At 39.8% G+C, this 6,246-nt stretch overlaps 1 pseudogene; it reads right to left on the bottom strand.

The window, feature by feature from the left end:
* Nucleotides 1-5,386: 5,386 nt before the first annotated feature.
* LOC115870881 lies at nt 5,387-5,471 on the bottom strand (annotated as a pseudogene).
* Nucleotides 5,472-6,246: the final 775 nt, after the last annotated feature.

Genomic DNA, 6,246 nt, shown 5'->3' with positions numbered 1-6,246 from the left:
TAGCACAATGTCCTCTGAATTCATCCAGGCCGTGACGGGTTTCAGTTTCAGGATTCCTAGTGATATGTCGTGTTCTAGTATGTGTGTGTGTGCTAAAGTCTATTAAATCCCTCTCACTGAAGGGCATTCAGACTGCTTCCATCTTCTTGCCATTGTGAACAGCTCAGCGATACATATGGGTGTGCATATTTCTGTTTGTGCTATGTTCTTTGTTTCTGGCATATCCACCTTTTAAATATAAGGATTCTAAAAGCTATGTAAGGCACTCCAGTGGATCTGTGGGTTGGGTGTTGGGCTGCTAACAAGGTCAGTGCTTCAAACTCACCAGCCACTCCACATCATTGGTCATTAAGGAAATGCAAATTAGAACCACACCAGACACCACTACTCACATTCAAAACAAAACAAATCTATGGTGGTTTCAAATTGTTGATCTTGTGGTAAAATCATGATAAATGGAGAAATGGTTGAAGTTGTCACGGGTTTTGTCTTGCCTGGATCCACACTTCCTTAATGACCAATGATGTTGAGCCTCCTTTGTGCTGTGTGCATTGTGTCTAGACAAATACTTTCGCCCATTTAAAAAATTAAATTGCGTATCAATTATGATGATCATGACAATGGCGACAAAGATGATGAAAACTAAGAAATTGCTAAATGCATAGTTACTAGTTTGTACACTTTTATCCCCCGTGTAAACTATGTTCATTTTGGCGAGAAATGTCCTAGAGCATCCACGGTGACTTCCCATGTGGTACTGAGTTGCAAACACTGTCAGTGTGGTCTGCATACGTGTCCTTTGTCTGGCAGGTGTTTGTAATACTTCCTCTCGTGCTGTGGTCTGCCGTTCACTCCCGACTAGTTGTCACGAGCAAACGCTTTTCCTTTTTCAAGTCCATTTATCAATCTTCTCATGTATGGTTGAATTTTGTAATCTTGTCAAGGAAGTCTTTGTCAATTATAAAGTCATGAAGATTTTCTCCTCTGATATGTTTAGAGGATGAATGTGTTGCTCCCTTTACATGATACCCGTGTAATTAATTTTGGTGAAAATAATAATAATAATTTATCTTAGTGTATGATTTGACGTAATGTCACAGTTCACTTATTCTCCATGTGGGTACCCAGTTATTCCTTTACCACTTCTTGAGAAATACTATTCTTTTCCCATTGGATTTCTTTGGCATCTTTATTGAAAAATCAATTGGCCAGGTAAGTGTAGGTCCATTTCTGGATTCTCAATTCTGTCCTATTGATTTATATGTCTAGCCTTATGAATCCTTCCATTTTTATCCTGTAGGCTAGTGTAACAGTGGAAAGGGAGCATGTTGAATACCTTTCATTAAAACATACAGTTTATCAAAATTTAAATATCATAATAGACAAACAAGGATGGCTAACCTTTCAAAAACCCATAAGTTCTTTACCACAACATTTAAAGTAGAAATGTCAATGGGATCATTTAGGTTTATGTTGGAGTCAGAAACATTTGAAAGTACAGGCCTATTGCTTAAGGATATAAATAAGGCAGATTGACATAACTACTTTTGCTTGTAGTCATGCAGAGGAAAATTTTCTAATTTAAGAGGGCTAAATAAACAAGATAACGTGACAACTGACGCACAGCAAGAGCACATCCAGCTCCTTTAACTGATTTACAGTTTCAGCTGCAGAGGAACATCAGCCCTAGAGTGGAAAATATCATACTAGATAACGTGACCATGGGACCGTTGTCAGTAATCTTGAGAAATGAAGAACATGAGCTGCTAGAAGACTGAAAATGCGGACAGGTTTCCACCTTGCAAACATGGTCGGGGTGGGGAGGTGGAGCAGGGAAAATGGGGTCCAGAAAATAAATGCCAGTCAGGATATTGACACCTGGTGAGATCATAGGAGAGAGGACACATAGTTTATCAGCACCGTTTCAAGAGATCTGTGGGAAAGCAACTGTTTTCTTCACCAAACTAAATTACTTACATTATATGCTTGCAAATGGCTAGCACAGGCCCTGAATTATTGAAAGTGACCAGTAAATATCTTTTTTCTTTTTTTTGAGAGAGTGAGCGAGTGAATGAGAGTGAGTCAGTGAATGAGAGTGAGTGAGACAGTGAGTGAGTGAGTGAGTGAATCAGTGAATGAGAGTGAGTGAGTGAGTGAGTGAGAGAGTCAGTGAATGAGAGTGAGTGAGAGAGTGAGAGTGAGTGAGTGAATGACCAGTAAATATCTTTTGTAAAATAATGAACACGTGAACCTCAGACCTCAGTCTCTGACAAATCACATAAATAAGAGGAAGACATGAAGTAAAAAAAAAAGTAAGTGGAACTATTTTAAAATACTAAAGAATAGAACATCTTGATGGAAGGGGCTCATGATAAAAGCGGATGCCCCTTTTCTCTGCCTGGCACAGTAGTGGGTGACTCGAAGTGGAATTGGGGAATCTCCAAGAAGTTGAGTTTATATGAGTTTGGAGGCCAGAGAAGATGTCAAGGTTAGATGTGGGATGGGAAGTCAGTGCAAGCATGGTATTTAAATCCATGAGATCACCCAGGAAGTAAGTATGGATAGACATGTGAAATGATCCAAGGTTAAATCCTGGGACACTCTGGGATATAAGGAGGATTTGTTTAAAAAAAAAAAAAGGTTGGATGTGTGTGTGGGAAAGATGTAAGAGAGTGTGTGGGTCCTGAAAGCTAACTGAAGTATAATTGTGGCCAATGCTGCTAAGAGGCCAGAACACAAAGTGGAGACTTGAAGCAAAGTGGAGATTGGTCATCTTGACGGAGCAAGACAAGGGCAATGAGAGGACAAAATCTTTAGTAAATAAAATTAGTTCAGGGGAAAAGAGGAAGGGGAAAAAAGGGAGACCGACAATATTTTGATGAGTTTAACTATAAAGAGAAGCAGGGAAATAGAGATGTGAAGAAAAGTTTATTTAGCATTAGAGATTTTTATAGCATGTTTATGTGCTGCTGAGAATCATTCCATAGAAACAGAAACATGGATGATGTATGAGCAAGAGGGAACAATTTCAGAAAAATCCTTAAATTCTTGAAAGTGATGGTTTGAGGTACATACAAGAAGGATGACAGCCTGAGATGACAGTACACACATTTCAGTGCAGTGCAATGAACATACTCCCATGCAGTACGGTGTACAGACACCCATGCAGTGCAGTGTACATACTCCCATGCAGTGCAGTGCACATACTCCCATGCAGTGCAGTGTACATATACCCATGCAATGCAGGGTACATACTCCCATGAAATGCAGTGTACATACTCCCATGCAGTGCAGTGTACATATACCCATGCAATGCAGTGTACATACTCCCATGTGGTGCAGTGTACATACATCCATGCAGTGCAGTGTACATACTCCCATGCAGTGCACTTATACCCATGCAGTGCAGTGTTCATACACCCATGTAGTGTACTGTACATAATCCCATGCAGTGCCCATACTCCCATGCAGTGTAGTGCACATACTCCCATGCAGTGCACATCCACCTATGCAGTGCAGTGTACATACTCCCATGCAGTGCAGTGCACATACCTGCATGCAGTGTACATACACCCATGCAGTGCACATACTCCCATGCATTGTACATAGTCCCATGCAGTACAGTGCACATACTCCCATGCAGTCTAGTGAACATAGGCATAGAAGTACATTTAGGGAGCATCATGGGTTGGATTTTCTAGAACACAAGGGCTGAGACAGAGGAGGGTAGTTTCAATATTTATTCAGTAGTACACCAAAAGAAGGAAGAGACTAGGCAGAAGAAGCCATGAGACCATGGTGTAATCTTCTGCTCAGCTCCAGTATCAGTATTGCCCTTTAGAGGCGTTTCACCTTGAATGAAAATGCATAGATTCTTGCACACAACTGTACTCAGTCACTAACTGGGTGCCACTTGAGGAGACCCTGGTTTCAGCTTAAATATAGACTGCGACGGCATTAATTGCTAGAAGATAGAAGCCAAGAATACTCCATGCAACTGAGCAACTAGTCCCTTCTTAACACGGTTTCTAAAAAAGGCATCTTATGTCTGCCACAGGGTGGGAGCAATCTTTTGAAGACTTCGGTCTTGAAAGTGAACTAATGAACAAGGCCATCAGCTGAGTGGGAGGGGATAGGGCTGGAGGCTTGTGGAAGGAGAAGGCATGAAATAGTTAACTTGTAGCCAAGAATAGTGAGTGCTGTCTAGGAACCCCTGTGGGCTTGCTAGTGACCACTGGTCATGTATGTAAAGCAATGTTAGCAGAAGAAGGATCCAAAGAGGCAAAAATTATTGAAGAAAATTTTAATGGTAGTTACTTGAATCTATATAGTTGTGATAGGTAGGTTTATTGTGCCAACCTGGCCAATGAACACATGTAGGATTAATTGAAGGGAGGACAGATAAATGGCTTGGCAAGCCTCACCTTTCTGGTCTCTTGCTCTTTGATCATTAGACCAGTGTGTGGCTGCATAGCTTGTTCTGTGCCTCAATTTGCAAGCTACACTACCTGTGGGACACCTAACCCATGGACTGTGTCACTGTAATTTAAGGTTCTTTCAAGACCTGCTTCGCCACACTATTGGAATATACACCTCTTGAGCTGGGGACTGTCGGACGCTGTCATCTGGCTGACTGTTGGTGACCTGCCTTGCTGTTTGCTGCCTGTGCCCCGATAGCCAGAATTGCTCTACAGAGGACTACCCAGCAGCCCTCAGGACTTGAAGGACTGCCAGTGTCTCACAGCTGTCTCACGGGAGTGAGTTGCATTGAGCCATTTGTACTGCTTTATAGATTAATTAACTGTTTATTTCTTATGTTATCTATCTATATAAATATATATATAATTATTAGCGTCCTAGTTTTGTTTCTCTAGAGAACCCTGTCTAACATAATAGTTAAAGAGCTAAGTAAGTGCCAACCGAAATAAGTAAAACCATTGTTTCTGGGCTATAGAGACATTTCCTTATTTTAAAGATTAAGAAAAATTCTGCTAGTAATCTGTCAACAAAAACAGGTTAAACCCATATTATATCTATGACTGATAGGTTTTTTATAAGACTGTCAAATCAATTCAATGAGGAAAGAAGATTTTCCTCAACAAATGATGCTGGGATAAGTGGATCTCTACCAAGGGGACTTCAAAATTTAGTGGAAAAATGGAATTAAAAGATAATGAAATTCTTCCACAATCTTTTTGAAGTTTCCTCGTACATAAAAAGAATGTAGTTGGATCCATACTTCATATATGACAATTATCTCAACATGATAAATGACCGATACATAAGAACTAAAACCATAAAACTAGAGTAAAAAACCAAACCAAACAGTGCTAAAGCTTCAAGACCTTCTTTTTGACAATGATAATTCTACATATATTTGATACAAGAAGCATGAACAACAGCAAAAATATATAATAAAGATCATCAAAATTTTACTACACTTGATCTTAGCCAAAAGGCCAAGAAATGATTTTCATCAAAATTTTAAACTTTTGTACATCAAAGAGTTTATCAAAGAATTGAAGCGATGACTGACAGAACAGGAGACAGTATTTGGGAAAAAATAAGTTATATATAAGGAAACAAGAATCAAACAGACTTCATTTTCCCCTGAAAAGCAGAGGAATGGCCGCATAGTTAAATGTTGTTTATAAGACTTGGTGCCACAAGAAATGGAAAATCCAGCACAACTCGTATAAACATTAAGACAGATTCCTTAGTTTACGTGTTTCTTAGTTGGCTCTAATGTTGGTGGCGGAGAAGGCCTAAGAAGGTGGCTCTGAGATTCAGCGACTCAATGATGTTACTAAGCTCAGAAAAGAAGCCTTGAGTCACTGATCCTCCTGTTCCCACAGTTCCGACATTTACAAGTAGACAATATCAGGCAGAAGAAACAAAATCTCACATGCCCATTCATAAACCAATCACTTGTAAGGAGAATAGAATTGACCTCGTAAAGCACATGGCTGGGTGTTTAGATTGTCCTGCCTAGGTGATCCAAGGAAAAATTAAAAAATCCAAATCCAAAAGAGGGAATGGTATCAGAGTTTAAATTATGAGCCCCAATTTAAAGAAGCCTATGAATAATAATGAGAAACCAAAATCCACTCGCAGGATCCCTACATGGAGTAAGCCTCTGGTGAATCAATTCTGATCGTAGTCCAGGGGTGCAGATAACCTGCTATCAGCGGAGATAAACTTGATTATTAGAGTTGTAATTGGGTTAAAATGTAATACTTGATCATT

The sequence above is a fragment of the Echinops telfairi genome, unplaced genomic scaffold (assembly GCF_000313985.2).
Source record: "Echinops telfairi isolate 266 unplaced genomic scaffold, ASM31398v2 ScPeMD7_2;HRSCAF=8, whole genome shotgun sequence".
Lineage (NCBI taxonomy): Eukaryota > Metazoa > Chordata > Mammalia > Afrosoricida > Tenrecidae > Echinops > Echinops telfairi.
Note: the sequence above shows the minus strand (reverse complement) of the source record. Positions and strands in the feature narration are given on the sequence as shown.